This window comes from Desmodus rotundus, chromosome 4 (assembly GCF_022682495.2).
Source record: "Desmodus rotundus isolate HL8 chromosome 4, HLdesRot8A.1, whole genome shotgun sequence".
In the NCBI taxonomy this organism is placed as follows: Eukaryota; Metazoa; Chordata; class Mammalia; order Chiroptera; family Phyllostomidae; genus Desmodus; species Desmodus rotundus.
The window spans coordinates 144,895,950-144,913,415 of NC_071390.1; the positions used below are offsets into that span (position 1 = coordinate 144,895,950).

Genomic DNA, 17,466 nt, shown 5'->3' on the forward strand with positions numbered 1-17,466 from the left:
TACAGTTAATGAAATAAAAAATACAATAAAGATCTTCAAGATTAGGCTCAATCAAGCAGAACAAAGAATCTGCAAACTTCAAAATAAATCTCTCCATATTATCTACTTATAGGAGAAAAAAGAGAAAGGAATAGAAAAGAGTGAAGAAAGCCTATGTGAATTATAGGATGAAGCAAAACAGCATTTGAATTATGGAAGTCTCAGAAGCAGAAGAAAGAAAAGGACAGAAGACTCATTTAAACGAATAATGACTGAAAATGTCCCAAATCTGGAGAGAGATATGGCCATACAAGGATATGAAGCTCAAAGATTCCTAAATAGGTCAAGCCAAAGAGATCTTTAGGGAGGCATCTTATAATCAAACTCTTAGAAAAAAATCCAAGTCAGAATTTGAAAGCAGTGAGAGAAAAGTGACTCGGACACCAGGGAAGATAGTATTTTTGATCAGTGATTGGGACTCCACAGATGTGGAGGGCTGACTGTACACTATTACATATAAGAGACTTAAGCATCCGTGGATTTGGGTGTCTGTGGGGGTGGGGGTGGGGGTGGGGGTGGGGTCTTGGACCCAATCCCCTGCAGATACTGAGGGACAACTTTACTTGTATCAGATAAAATAGACTTTATTTCCAAAGCTATAACAAGAGACAAAGAAGGCCATTATATAATGTTGAAGGGGTCAGTTCATTAATAGGATATAATGACTGTTAATATATACATACCCAATATTGGAGCACCTAAATATATTAAACAATATTAACATATCTGAAGGCAAAATAGATAGCAATGAAATAATAGCAGGGAACTTCAATACCCCACTTTTAACAATCCAGATAGAGAGTTAACAAGGAAATAAATTACGTGATTCTTTAGATCAAATGACCTGACATATACAGAACATTCGATCTAACAGCAGCAGAGTTGACATTCCTCTCAAGCACACATGGAACATTTTTCAGGATAGATCATATATTAGGTCACAAGATAAGTCAACAAATTTAAGACAATTGAAATAATATCAAGTACCTTTTGTATCCACAATGGTATGAAACTAAAAATTACTAACAAGAGGAAAGCTGGAAAGTTCACACATATGTGGGGATTAAGCAACACACTTCTGAACAACTGATAGGTCAAAGAAGAAATCAAGAAAGAAATCAGAAACTGTTTTCAGACAAATGAAAATGGAAACATAACCTACGAAAATTAATGAGATTCAGCAAATGCAGTTCTAAGAGGAAAGTTTATAGTGATAAATGTTTACATTAAGAAAAAAGAAAGATTTCAAATAACCTAATTTTATGCCTCAAGGGACTAGGAGAGGAAGAAAAAACTACGCCTCAAATTAGCAGAGGGAGAAAATAAAAATTAGAGTGAAATAAATGCAAAGGAGCCTAGAGAGACAATACAAAAGATAAATAAAACTAAGAGTTATTTTTTAAAAAATATAAACTAAATTGACAAGGCTCTAGCTAGATGTACCAAGAAAAAAAGAGAGAGCTTGAATTAATAAAATTGTAAATTGGAAAGGAGATATTATAACTAAGCCCACAGAAATACAAAGGATCATAGGAGTTTACTATGAATAGTTGTATGCCAACAAATTAGATAACTGAGAAGAAGGGGATACATTCCTTGAAACATACAACCTCCCAAGGCTGAATCATGAATAGAAAATCTCAACAGACCAATTACTAGTAAGGAGATTGAATCAGTCATCAAAAACCTTATGAGAAGTAAAACTTAGAACCAGGTGGCTGCATAGGTGAGTTCTACCAAACATTTAAAGGAGACTTAACACAAATCCTTTTCTAACTCTTCTAAAAAAATTGAAGAAGAAGGAACACTTCTAAACTCATTTTATGAGGCTAGCATACCCAGATACTAAAGCCAGACAGTACATGAAAAGAAAATTACAGGCCAATATCCCTGATATATGAAAAAATCTTCAACAAAATGCAAGCAAACCAAATTCAAGAGCATAAGATCATATACCATGATCAGGTCAAATTCATCCCTGGGATGCAAGGATGATTCAGCATATGTGAATCAATAAATGTGATATACCACATTTACAGATTGGTGGATAAAATCACATGATTATCTCAATAGACACAGAAAACAGATTTGACAAAATTCAGCATCCTTTCATGATCAAAAATCTCAACATATTAGGTATAGAGGAATGTACCTTAACATCATGTAATGTCATATACATAATGCCATTTATGTATATGACATTATAAACAAAGTGTTTATAATGTCATATACAACAACATTATAATTAATGCTTTAAAATTAAAAGCCTTTTCTCTAAGATCAGGGACAAGACAAAGATGTTCACTCTTGTCACTTTTAGTGGACATGGTATTGGAATTCATAGCCATGCAAATATGAAAGAAAAAGAAATAAAAAACAAATACCTGGAAATAGAAGTTAAAGTTTTTTCTGTTTGCAGTTGACATGACTTTATTTATAAAAAGCTCTAAAAACTCCACCAAGAAACTGTTACAACTAATAGATGAATTAACTAATGTTGCAGGATACAAAATCAAATACAAATATCAGTTGCATTTCTGTACACTAACAACAACATATCTGAAAGAGAATATAAGAAAGCAATCCTATTCATAATAGAATTAAAAAACAATAAAATGCTTAGGAGTAAATTTAACCAAAGAGATGAAAGACCTATAAATGGAGAAGTATAAGATATTGATGAATACAATTGAAAAAGACACGAATAATTGGAAAAATATCCTGAATTCTTGGATTGGAAGAATTAATACCATGAAAATGTCCATAGTATCTAAAGTTATCTAGAAATTCAATGCAATCGCTATAAAATTTTAATGGCATATTTCACAGAAATAGAAAAAACTATCCTAAAATTTGTATGAAACCAAAGCAATCTTGAGAAAGAAGAAGGCATCACATTTCCTGATTTCAAAGTATATTACAAAATTATATTAATCAAATTAGTATGGTACTGGCATGAAAACAGGTACATAAGCCAGTGAAACAGGATAGAGATTTGAGAAATGAACCCACACATATATGGTAAAGTAATATTTGTCAAGGATGTCACAAACACACAATAGGGACAAATATTCTCTTTAATAAAAATTGTTGGAAAAACTAAATATCTATATGCAAATAGGTAAAACTGGACCCCTGTCTTACACCACTGATAAAAATTAACTAAACGGTGATTGAAGACTTAATTGTAAGACCTGAACTGTAACACTTCAAGAAGAAAACACAGGGAAAAATCTCTGACATTGGTTTGGGCACTGATTTCTTTGATAAGATACCTAAAGCACAGGAAACAAAAGCTGAAAAGAAACATCAAACTAAAGAATTCCTTCATAGCAAAGGAAACACTCAATAAATTGAAGAGTTAACCTACAGAATGGAAGAAAATATTTTCAAATCTTATATCTGATTAGGAGTGTTTAACATTCAAAACATGTAAAGAACATACAATTCAATAGCAAAAAAGCAAATAATCTAATTAAAATTGGGCAAAGGACCTGAATAGACATTTTTCCAAAGAAAACTTACAGATAGATGGCTAATAGGTATATGAAAAGACACTCATCATCGCCAATTATGAGGGAGACACAAATCAAAACCAAAATGAGATATCACCTTACACCTACCCGTAAGGACAACTATTATCAAAGATACAAATGATAGCAAATGTTGGCAAGGATGTTGAGAAAAGGCAACTCTTATACACTGTAGGTGGGAAATTGATATAGCCATTATAGAAAACAGTATAGTAGTTTCTCAGAAAATTAAAACTAGAACTACCATATGGTCCAACAATTATGCTTCTGAGTGTGTAACTGAAAAAAATGAAATAAGTATATTGAAGAGATATCTGTACCCCCATGTTCATTGTAGCATTATTCACAATAGCCAAGATATGAAAGCAACCCTATCATTCTTCAATGGATGAGTGGATAAAGAAAATGTGGTGTATATAAACAACAGTATTGTATTCAGTCATGAAAACGGAGGAAATAGAGCAGTGGTTGCCAAGAGGGGTTGGGGGGAGGGAGAAATGGAGAGATTAAGGACAAAGGGTACCACCACACTTTTGGTTTTAAGAAGAATAAGTTCTGAGGATTTAATGCACAGCATGATGGCTATAGTTAATAATACATCATTGTATACTCGAACGTTGCTGAGAGTAGATCTAAACTGTTCTCACCATGCAAGAAATAGGCACCCAACTGATTTCTCTTTTTACCTTGATTAGCATTTATCTTTAGTCCTGGACCATAACTTTTTGTTTCTTCAGTTTCTTCTGGGATATCTTTTTCTTCTGTGCAACCTCCTCCTCTGGTTTAGGAACAGTCTGCTCTTTTTCTGTCAGGATCATCTCAATGTGGTAGGGAGAGCTCATGCACGGGTTAATCCACCCATGACCTCTCCAAGTTCTGCAGCACATCTTGGGAGCTTTGTTCACCTGGATGTGCTCAATGACCAGAACATCTACATCTAAACCCTCAAGTTCAGAATTACTCTCTGCATTTTTCAGCACGTGCAGCAAAAATTCAACACTCCTTTGGGCTACTGACTTTGTGTCCAGCCCCACCATTTGGCCTGAGCACACCTACCACCACTGTAACGACGGAATGGCACACACTGTTCGGAAGGTGACATCCTCAGATACTTGCTTTTCAGATGTGTTCCCTTGATGGCCTGGGCAGTTCCATGAGTGTTCTTGAAGTGAACACAAAGATTTGAACCTCTTAGTTTGCATGATATGGTGGGGTTTTCTGGGTCAAGTAAATAGTGAACCATTTTCAGAGGTTCCCTCAGGCTGTTTTCGGGGAGAGCAACATCCAACTGATTTTCACCAATATTCTCAATGGTTTATTTACCTATCATTAGTTGTTAAGTGGTTAAATGAACTTCTTCCTTTAAATTAGTTCTGCTTATTTTCAGTAAGAGAATAGGGAAAGTGATGAATTCTAAAGTTATATTTGGACTATGTCTACTTTTGATGCTAAAGAAATTGGTATATAACTTTTAACTTAGTTATCCAGTACTGAATTTTTACTTTTATATTGAATAAAATAATAACTCTCCTCTGCTTCCTTCTCTTTTTTAAGAAAAGATTTTATTTATTTAATTTTAGATGGAGGGGAATGGAGGGAGAAACATTAATTGTGTGGTTGCCTCACCTGCACCCCCAACTGGGGACCTGGCTCGCAACCCAGGCGTGTGCTATGACTGGGAATTGAACTGGTGGCTCTTTGGTTTGCAGGCCAATGCTGAATCCACTGAGCCACACCAGCCAGGGCATGCTTCCTTTTGTTATATGGTTTGTTGCACTTTAAGTCAAACTATAAACAATAAAATGGTAATCAATACATATCTGTCAACAATTGAATCTGAGTAACAAACTAAGCAAACATAAAGAACAGAGACAGACTCATGGATACGGAGACTGTTTTGATGGTTGCTAGATGGAAGGAGGGTTTGGAAGAGTGGGTGAAGAGGTGAAGGGATTAGAAGTACAAATAGGTAGTTACAGAATAGCCATGGGGATGTGAAGTACAGTATAGGAAATGGAGTAGCCAAAGAATTTATATGAAAGACCCATGGACATAAACAAAGGTGTAGGGATTGCCTGAGGGAAGGGAGTGCTGGGTAGAGCAGGGCAAAGGGGGAAAAATCAGGACAACTGTAATATCATAGTCAATAAAATATAATTTAAAAGAAAAAAATGAATGTACAACTAAGTTTTGAATTTGGTACAGTTGAGTTCTTATGGCAGTTGGCTAATTGTTGGACAATTCAAATACATTTTTCTGTACCTAGGCCCATTAGGTGAGGCATCTCATTAGAGGCATTTTTAAGTGTTTTGTACTTAATGAATCGATGAGCACTAATCCCTGGTATGTATTTAACAAATACTGGCTGAATGAGTAAATGAAAAACTTAAATGAATGAAATATTATAACATTTTGTTGAAAATAAGGAAGTTTTCCAAGAAAATTACCAATTCAAAGGATCTCTCAGTTGCCATATAGGTCTGTGCAATTGGCATGGAACCCTAAAGATGAGGCAGCAGTTGTTGATACTATAAACAACCTGGGCCACGCTTAGTGTACTTACTGTATTCTGCCATGTATGATGTGCACCTCCATTTTTTGCCCAAACTTTCAGGAAAAAAATCCTTTGTTTTAATTTTTTTAATTCAATCATTTATTTATTTATTTATATTTAGATACTTGTTTTTTTGTATTATAAAGGAATTTTAGCATTTATTTTTTAACATATTATGGTAGTACCATCCCATGTATAATGTGCATCCTTCTTTTCCCTCAAAAATTTAAGCAAAAAGTGTATATTATACATGGCAAAATATGGTAATCCACAGTTGTAGATAAATATTGGAAGTAGACCTTGTGAATATTCATTTCAAGCATATTACAAGCTTGATGGAGGGTACCAAGAGTTGAAATAAAATTTCAAAATCTGGCCAGGAGAAAATGGGAGTATGAATTTCATGGAAATATATAATTATGGATAAAAATCAGACTTTTAAAGAAGAGATAAACATAGAAATTAAATTATATAAACAAACAGAGTCTTCAATATTTTTTGAGTGTTAGAACTCCACAGGAAAAGGGGAATCGAGAGTGAGATTTCTCCGTGAAATTTTTTAAAAGATTTTATTTATTTATTTTTAGAGGGGATGGGAGGGAGGAAGACAGGGAGAGAAGAAGGGAGACGTCTATGTGATGGAGAAACATCGATTGGTTGCCTCTTGTACATGCCCAACCGAGAACCAAACCTGCAACCCAGGCATGTGTCTGACCTGACCTGTGACCTTTTGCTTTGCAGGACCACATCCAACCAGCTGAGCCACACTGATCAGGACTCCATATAATTCTTGTTCTCCTTTTTCTCTACTGACAGATACATAAATGAAGTATATGGGGGAGAGTTAATGCTAGGAAAAAAGCATTATTTATTGTAAGTAAATGTTAACAAAAACATTGAGGTTGACTTTTGGGTAAGCTCTTACTCATTCTCTCTATTTAGATAATGCTTTCCTTCATTTGATGTGAAATGTTTTAGATATAGACTATATTTTTCTTTACTTAAGATTAATACTATAATGATTTACTGAAGAATAATTTTTTCTTTTAACTTTATAATTTTTGTATTCTCTCCCTTCTCTCCAAACAGTTTTTATCAGTGATATCTGATTTAGTGGGTACTCACTGTTACATGCAGGAAATCTCAGAGAATATAATTATATGGGCAATTTCAAGACTCACCAGAAATAAGGACAGTGGGTCTGCACTTACTGTTCCCCATTGTATCTCTCAGAATTTAGCCCAGTTCTTAACTTGTTACTCCACTGGATGCCCAGTCCCTGGCCATATCCATTCCCCATACCAGATCTGGAATTCACGGTCCCAGTAATGTAATCAGGTTCCAGTCATAGTTCACAACACTGAAGTTGAGACTAAAGGCAATAGGAACTCATTAAATCAAGTACAACTGTGTCATCATGGTCCCGAAGGTCATCTACACTAACTTAATCCAGTTTAGCTAACTAACCCCTCTTAAGTACCTTCTTCTCAAGCCCTACTGTCTCTCACATGTCATAAAAGTCCTTTTCTTTAGTTCTTATTGTGTTCATCTTGCCTAGAGTGTTATTTCACCCTTGTTAAACTTACTAGTTCTTGAAAGACTAATTTAAGACCTATTACTTTATTGATTATCAATAGAAACAAGTAATATTTTCCTCTAAAATGGAAGTTTTCTGTATTATGCTGCTCAACGAGGTCTTTAATCGTGTACCATGCTTATAAACTACTGCATAAGTCCATCTTCAATGGATCTTTTTTGGAAGGCCATTTCAAATTGCCTACCCCTCATGTGACATTTTTTAGCAAAAAGAGTCAAAGTCATTTGAATACATATGATACATATGTGTCATTCTCTACCTAATATTTATCATTGTTCAAAAATAGGTTAAATATCACCAACTTTGGGAAGATTTTTAAAAAGATGTTATTTATTTATTTTTAGAGAGAAGGGGAGGGAGGGAGAAGGAGAGGGAGAGGAAAATCAATCAGTTGCCTCTCACATGCACCATCTGGGGACCTGGCCTATAACCGAGTCTTGTGCCCTGACTGGGAATCAAACCAGCGATCTTTCATTTGTGGGACAATACCCAAACCACTGAGCCACACCAGTCAGGGCGGAATTTTTTTTTTATCCCAAAGAGAGATTTCCTTAATATAAGACTCATGACACTGAATGTATTTTCATAGCACATATAATTTTATTTAATTTGTCTGTAAGCCCTCTTAACATGCTTTTCTCCCTGGATTATTTCTTCATTAGTGTGTCTCCTGTGCCAGCTAGGGATACGTTGCTTGACACAAAATGATAACTAATGTATTGCTTGTTTAATGGATGCTTGAAACTCTGAATCCTCTATCTCCAGTAAGATTAAATTACTTCAGGGTTTCCTTAGTGTGTCCTTTATGGGTAGCATAGAGATTTATATAGAGAAGACATAATACAGTTGACCCTTGAGTAACACGGGTTTGAACTTCATGGGTCCACTTATATACAGATTAAGGAAAACTACAGCAAATGTATTTTCTCTCTTCCATGATTGTTCTTAATAACATCTTCTTTTTCCTAACTTTATTGCAAGAATATATTTTTATACATATGCATATATATATAACATGCAAAATATGTATTAATAGACTGTTTATGTTATTGGCAAGGCTTCCAGACACCCATAGGCTATTAGTGGTAAATTTGGCTTCCAAATCTATAGATTTTCAACTGTGGATTGAAAGTACTATTTTCGATCTGCCTTTGGTTGAATCTGCTGATGCGAAATCCACAGATACAAAGGGATGACTGTAGTTAAGTTTTTAGGGAGTCAAAAAAGTTACACAAGGATTTTCTACTGTGCAGGCGACAATGTCCCAAACCCTCATATTATTCAAGGGCCAACTGTAATGATTTATTCCCTTGTTTCCATGGGAGTCCAGCTGACTAAAGAAAGAAAAGAGGAATTGCTAAATACCATTAGAGGAGAACTGATGGGTAGCAAATGTTTCCAGATTTTGGAGGCCTAATGTTCCTGTCCTCGATCCCAGCAGTTTTATCGTACTCCATCAACTTAGAAAAAGAGTCATCTTTTCTATCTACATATTTATAGACATTTTTTATTATCTGGGTTTAAGAAAATAAATAAATATGTCCCTTCCTCCTGCTTAGTTTATAATCAAAAAGCTCCAATGATTACTCCTCTCTGCTATTATCACTAATCTCTCAGTCTTCATGTATTTGGTAGCCACTGTATCTCTTTTTACATTATTACTATCATTTCCTGGGACTCTATGCCCCATTTCCAAATAAAACCAGATATACCCTTGTACAGAAGCTGCTGCTTTTTCTGTATTTTATTTTTTCTGCCCATCAGATCTTATAATAGGAGTACAGTACATGAGCTAGAACTTAAAACTTTATAGTGCTACCTATGTGGGTTTAATCTTAGAATGTGGAAGGTGACATCCAACCAGATGTGTGGAAATCCAGAGGAATCTAGACCACAGTTGTTTGCTTCCTTGTCTTCTGCCAGTTGTTCTTTAAAGTGGCCAAAGTGCAGACCTAAAAGCAGATCTGAGTCCTCTTTTCACATCTCAAACTCACCTCAGGCATGCCAAGCAGTCCTGTGCTCAGTGAAAGGAGAACAGTCCAGTCCTATCCAACAGTGAAAGGCTTCAGGAATAGGGATGCCCTTGACCCCAACACCATTCTGCATAAATATTGGAGGGTCATGGACAATAATTATCAGTGAAGAAGTTTTGATATTCCTCATTATGGAGATAGTCATCATCTTGGGGTCCTTACCTCTTTATACCCTAGGTGTTTTTTTTATTCTTGAAGTCAGCATCTCTGTATTTAACCTCTTTTCTCCTGGGTTTCTGGTTTCTTCAACCCGAGGTGCGTACTTCTTCAGGCAGGCACAAATGTCGCTGGGCCTACTCTGATTACTTGGATGCATTAATGCTATAGCTCTTGGCAACTGTGAAATAACATCCCACATTTAATGGCTCCTTGGGCATTACATCTCTCAGTAATTGCTTCAGAATTCTTATTTCTAAAATAGAGTTTCTCTCAACTACTGCAGTTGTTCCTGGAGAAGAACATGGAAATGCCTTTAAAAGAACCTTTGTCCACTAAGATATTCAAAAGGATGCCGAATCAACTGACGGGGAAGTAAAGGAGGAGCCTGAGAAGGGAATCAGTGCAGGTGTTAGCTAGCCAAACAACGCGTGGAAGAGGCCCATCCTAGGTCAGGTCTTCAAGGGTGGCCCCAGCTCAGGCCGCAGCTCTGATAGGAGAATCCTGTGATAGAATTCACCTATAGGTGAGTGAGTGATAGAATCATGGGATTGATAATTACTTTGTTATTAGCAAATAAAGTAGTGTCCCAAGAAGAGGCAGAAATAATTTTTTAAAATCCCATAAATAGTACCCTAGAAATTATTGATCTATTTCTGAAATATGACCCATTCTTTAACTGAAACTGAATTCTAGTTCCATTGTGTGTGTGAATGTGTGCGTGGGGCGGGTGGGTGTAAGGCTGTGTTCTCAACTTTGGTTTGTGACAACTTTGACAATCTCCAAGCTTGTGACAAAAATCTTTTTTTTTAAAAAAAGCCTATAATTTAAAAATACTTGTTACTAAATCCTTACCATGGAACCTTTTAAAGAGCAGACAAAAGTACAGTGTAATCAGTCCCACTTAGCCTGTCTTCTCTCCTGAGATTTTGGAAATTATATTTGAAATATAAATAGCAGCAGGCCTAACTTTAGTAATTTTGAAGAACACTGAGAAGGGTGGAAAATGATGCTGACTGTGAAATCAATTCCAAATCTTGAAACATTGAAGAACTATGTCAAATATGGATAAAAATTATGAAATGTTTTCCAGTGGTTATTTTGACATTAAATTAAACATTATCTGATATTATTGAAAGATAACCCAAGCTAATATGAACTTCCACTTTACCATAGCACTTTGTTCCCATTTCAGTTCTCCCATTTCGAAGCAGGCAGGGCTCCTGCTGTACACAACCATGTGTTTCCTGATGTTAAATCAACTCTAAATTGAAACATGTTTTGAGGACCAGGACTTTAATAAAAATGGTGAATGAATGCCCATTGCCCCATTTAAAGTCTTTGACATACTTTGTCCTTGGGAAAAGCTCATTTACAATGATTTTTGAAATAGCTACAAGGCCTTTAACACTTTTTGATTCAGTTTTAATTTTAGAAATGATTTTTCATTTTTCGGTCAGAACTTCTGACTGAAGCACTGCCTATTGAAAAATCAAAAACAAAGCTTTAGTATTCAATGTTAGTTTAATTCAACAAACATATGAAAAAGTATCAGAGCATCATGGCGGGTAGAATGATAAACAGATGGGACCTGACTTCAGGGAACTTGAAGTTATATTTGGAGTGGAGTAGGGAGCATGTATAGAGTAAACAATGCAGATGCAATTAATGATCAATAAAGAAACTTCTGAATGCTAGGAGACCTAGAATCTTTATAAATTATGACTCCTTTGGAAAAATATGATCCTTTTTTTAAGTTAAGTAGTCACTGTTTTATGCAACTGATAGATAAACGAGGATTTTTGGATGTGGCACTTTAGTAAGCATGGATACTTTCCAGAGTGCCTTCACAATGTGGTAACATGTTCAGAATAGGTGTTCTGGTCAATGAATGAGGAAACTGTATGTTTGTTAATAGCTTTGAAGAGTGAGAATGATCTCCAAATTAACTGATTATTCTGAAATTCCTCTGGAAGCCTGAGATGATTTGGTGAGGGTCAATGGTGCCTTTTAGCCAACTCGGGGACTTGGGGGGGATGTGTAACAAAAGTAGTACCAGAGATCTGATTTGGTTTTTCCACCCTTCTAGCACTAGCTGGTGCCATCCTCCTCTTTCCAGGAAGTCGTTTCCAGTCTGACTTTCCATTAGACAACAATCTGTTTTTATTGGTTTTAAAATTGTTGTATTAACTATAATACCATATTATTACCTTAAATACCTTTCAATCTGAACTTAGTCTTATACAAAATAATCTCTTAAACAATCTATAATGATTTAAAATTTAATTTCTTCATTAGAAAAACAGGGAAGGGGTCCTTCTGTGAGCAGATTATATATTGGAGCTAATACTATAAGATATTATAGTCATGTTTTAAAGAGCTATGAAAAATCCTCAGATTCATGGAAAGCCTAAGTAAAGGACTTCTAAATCAATAATACTACTCTCAACTCTAAATAGACTGGAAAAAAGTTGATTATTATGGGTAGTGTCATTCATAATCTTCTTGACCTGTTATATAAGCAAGAATATAATTATAGAAAATATGCTAATTTTCAGACACCTACTATGGAGAAGATATTGGTAAGATGTGATTAATTTTTCCATATGAGCCATGATGAAACCATATATATTGCTTTGATAGTTTCTGGGCTGTGCTTCAATTAATGATGTGTAAAGTGCTTCTGATTTGTTGATGGGATAACTATCTAAAAAAGAAAAGTTTTCCTTTTGGAAACAAATTATAAAATTTGCCTGGAGACAAAAATCAGCAAACAGGATGTGGTCCACTGCGCTTTGCCAATTAAGTAATTATGAAAGACATATATCACAGTAGTAAAATTGTAGAAACCATAGGAAAGGTTCTATTCTTGATATTTTCAAATACTTGTCTCAAGTTTAAATTAGCATTTAGCTTGTTCTTTCAAGTGAAAGGATAATGTGTGTTTTAATCCAAAAGCTCTGACTACCGTATGCCATTCACTTATGGATCATTAAAGAGGCTTTCTGTGGCTTAGAACAAGGAACATTTTTTTTTTAAGGTTTGTGCTGCCATCTGTACTTTGGGCTTTGACTCTTTGCAGTGTTTATGAAATACTATCAAAGAAAAACAAAGCTGCACAAGTTAGTTATTTCATTCCATTTTCTTTTTTTAATAGCTAATTTTTTACTATATATTTTTATTTTTAGAGAAAGGAGAGGGAGGGAGACAGAGAGGGGAACATCAATGTGTGATTGCCTCTGGCACACCCCAAGCTGGGGACCTGGCATGCAACCCAGGCATGTGCCCCAGACTGGAAATCAAACCCACGGCCCTTTGGTTCACAGGCCACACCAGCCAGGACTGTAACTTTCCATTACCATTTATCCCCCTTATACCCTCTCCCACCTCCACCCTCCACCCTGCAATCACCACACTGTTGTCTGTGTCCATGAATCCTTTTTCTTTTTTGTTTGATCCTTCCACCCCCAACTCCCCCCCTCCCCACCAGCTGTCAACCTGCTCTCTATCTATGAGTCTGTCCCTATTTTGCTTGTTATGATTTTACTCATATGTGGTATCTAATGAACAAACTGAACTTATAATAAGCAAAATAGGCACACACTCATACATTTTCTCCTGTCTTTTTATGTTAAAATATACACAAAGATGCCTTGATAAAAGTGTTTTTCTTCATGGTAAAATAGGACACATTGATTTACAAAACCATATGAGCTCAAATAAGAACCCTAAAAATGGGTTTATAAAAATACTGTATAATGTAGCAGATCCTGAAGAATAAAGCTTCTCATCACATGGAAAAAAATAGCTGCTTTATTTTAAAACAGTATTGTTACTAAAGAATTCTTGTCTGCTTTGTTTTTTAAAATGCTTGGTATATGTTTTCTTTAAATATTTTGGCATAGTCACTGAATCAGAAAGTGCTTACAGGCTCATAAAAGAATGAGTTCATAAGAGATTCTTAAATTGTAAAATAATTAAGTTAGAAATGTAAAAATAAATTCTATTTCTAATATTGCATTGATATTATTACATTACATCATATGCAATAAAACAGGAATTCGAAGAAGGGCAATGGGAAGGGAAGCAGATTTTAAAGAACTATTCAGAATACCTTGCTATTTTGTTAGAAAACAGTTGAGTATCTGATTGTTTAGAGACTAAAAATGCTTCTGAAAGCATATTTGTGTGATTGTTTGTGTTTGATTATTTCTAAATCTATTTGCAAGCTAACTTTCTCCTATTTAAAAATATCCAGTGAGTAGATAAATTCTAAATCTACTTTTTCAAGAGAGTTGGTTAGTTTGGAGGCTCAACTACTTTAAAACTCAGTTCTTGAAATCAACATAGAAAGTCTTAGGTATAGTCCTTCTGAGTTGGCTACTTCCCGGAAATTGTTGCTGCAGGTTTTGTAATGACATCAAGTGTTCTGTGGGTCTGGAATCCCTGCTATTCCTGGATGCTGTTTTCATCAGCCTCTCTAGTTATGTAAATGATTTATTTTCATTCTCCCTTACCCTACTTCTCTCTCTCTCCCTCTATCTCTCCCTTTCTCTGCATAAAGCTCTTTTTTCCTGAGAACAAGGCTAACACAACACTACTCCAAATAGATAATACTGACAGCTGAGTTTTATTTTTCTCTCTGGTTCCCACAGCTTTCGATGTACCTTAGTTCAGCTTTGTGCATCAAATCACCGGGCACATTGTGTGTCAGCAGGTCCAGAATGGTTGTCTTATTTCTTATTTGCTTTATTAATCTTATATTGCTGCATAACAAATTACCACAAAGTTAATAGCTTGAAATAAGAAACATTTAGTATCTCTGGCTTCTGCAGGTTTAGCCTATCTGGTTCCTCTGCTTAAGGTCTCACTAGGTTTCAAGATGTCAGTGAGGGCTGCGGTCTCATCAGGAGCTTGGGTTTTTTCTCTAAGCTCATTCAAGACATGAGCAGAATTCACTTCTTTGTGGCTCTAGGACCGTGGCCCCTAGTTTTTATTTGTATGTTTGTTTGTTTGCTGGCTGTCAGTCAGAGGTCACTGTAAGCTCTCAGGGGAGCTGTCTTAGGTCCTAGCCATGAAGCTCTCTCACAACATAAGGGCTTACTTCTTCAAAGCCAGCAGGAGAAACACTTTTGCTTCAGACCTCAGTCCCTTTTGCATAACCATCACCCAGTTAAGTCAGACCCATCCAGGATAATCTCCCCTAGGACCCACTGAATTGTTTGGGGGTTATATCTGCAAAATGTCTTCATCTCTTTCATGTAATGTTACTTAATCACAGAAGTAAAATCCATCATCTTCACAGACCTCCCCATACTTAAGGGGGAGTGTTCTAAAGAGTGGGCAAAAGGGTATGGGTATCTTGTGGGCCATCTTAACATTCTTCCCGCTGTATACTCACATGCCGTGTCTTTTCGGAATGGGGTTCTATTTTCAGCATCCGTTCAGGATCAGAGTGCTGAGTCGAGGGTGTATCAGTGAGTGCCGTGACTAAAGGCCTTAGGGATCCATCCCTACAAAAACCTTTGTTGCATCTGCATTCATTACCCAGTAGTCCTTACCCATACAGTTACTGAGTACTTCAGGCTTTTAAAAATGTTAATTTTAGCAATCAAATGTATATTAATCAGCTTTTTAAATTACTATTATAACCTGAAAATATTGTGAAGGTATTTGGAAAAGAAGTGCATTTGTTTAGAGATAACTTCCAACAGATACTTTTGGAATTCAATATACCTTTTCACACGTGGCAGATGGAGAACCTGATCTTTAAAAGCAGTGTGCTTTAGTTCTCATCCTTGTTGTCCTATTGCATGTCTTAGATAAACATATAGATATCTCAGCGAACTTGTAAATGCAACTAAGTTAATAGCACTAGTAAATGCATTAGAGTTGCAGAAGTGAGATCCAAAAAGATTCTAACAGAATAAAAACATCAGCTGAAGTTAAGATCAATTTTCTTAGGGATAAATATAAATCCCTGTATTGCTGTTTTTCTTAAATGAAAAACATTATCTCAGGTACAAGTTGGTGAATAGATGGCTTAGCATCCTAATAAGAGTGAAAAAGACAGAAATTTTGGTTAGCATGTGAGCCAATAGTATACAGCTGCCAGAAAAAAGAAAAACAAACCACAATGGGATATTTAGAAAAAAGGGGGAGTAACAATTCTGCTCCATCTTCTAATCAGCAGAATAAGTAAATTATATCTGCTGTTTTTTTTCATTTTCTAACTTACCCCAAATAATTTTTCAAGGTTTGAAAACATTTTTGATACCTATGTATTTATGTATTCTCATTTTATCTATTCTATTAAATATAATAAAATATTATATTTAATTTTATCTATTTATTAAATATAAGTCACTTTGTAGTCATACCAATTGTATCAACATTTATTTTGAGTGGCCCTTAATTTTTGGCTACAGTTTACAAGTCAGGTAGCTTAATTTTCATATGGGTATACCTACTTATACAATTAAACTTTTTTTCAAGTTTTTGTCCTTAAATTAAGCTTTGTCTCTAATCCAAGAGTGTTAAGGAAAATGAAAAAGGTGAAAAATCCTTCTGTCACTCATCCTTCCTCCCTTATATGCCTCCTGACTCTTTGGGATGTGATTGTCTTTATTCTACAAAATAAAAATAAAATGTGGTTTTACCTGTTGATTTTAAGGCTAAGTGTATACTTAAGAAATAAAAATAATCTAGTTTCTCGGAAATTAATTCTATGAGACACTTAACTACCAGAGAACTTCACTTAGTACTCAGAGCCAAATAGGTCTAAGACATTTAAGATAAAATACTTCCAGCAGATTCCTAAACGAGATGTAAGAAGCTGCTCACTCAGGGTACTAGACTGCCCTACAGAAAGCATGCATGCCTGCGTTTGTGTACTCATTTATTTATGCATTCAGCGTGTACTTCACATAGACACCATTATGATTCTAATAATCTTATTTTTTTAGCTTAAAAACAAAAACACTCAATATAATCAATATCCATAGAACCAGAGATGGCTTTTAGTCTTTGTTTTTGGCTGCTAGACTGGCTGACTTCCTCCCTCCATCTATATACTATATTATCGGGGTAATAATAATAGTAATAATATTAATAGTAATACAAGACATATTTAAATACCACTCAACTTCTAAAATAAATGTTTAAAGCCTCCTGTGGGTTTCTCCCAAAATGCACCTTTCTGCTACTACTTACTATTTTGTCTTTGCTGTTCTTCATAGTTTTACTATATACGTATATATCTCTAAACAATAATGTTATTAATTTTAGTTTTTGAAGTATTTTATAAATGCAATTTATACTTTTTCTTAACATAGTTTTTAATATTTATCTTTTAGATGTGTAAAGATACATTTCATTATTGCATACTATTCTACTGTATTAATATACCACAATTTGGTCAACTTGTGGTCAATAAACATTTATGTTGTTTTCAGTTTTTTCTTTGCCATCAGGAACAATGCTTCAGTAAACATTCTTGGACGTATCTCCTGGTGCGTGTGTGCAAGGATTCCTCTAAGGACTGGCATTGCCGAG

The 17,466-nt window shown here is 35.2% G+C and overlaps 1 protein-coding gene and 1 pseudogene across 1 annotated transcript in view; one reads left to right on the forward strand and one right to left on the reverse strand.

The window, feature by feature from the left end:
- Positions 1 to 17,466, forward strand: part of GPR158 (G protein-coupled receptor 158) — a 331,316-nt gene that overhangs the window by 45,468 nt on the left and 268,382 nt on the right. The window lies entirely within an intron of this gene.
- The window catches only part of LOC112319223 (G2/mitotic-specific cyclin-B1-like), a 55,225-nt pseudogene continuing 42,035 nt past the window's right edge, over positions 4,277 to 17,466 (reverse strand).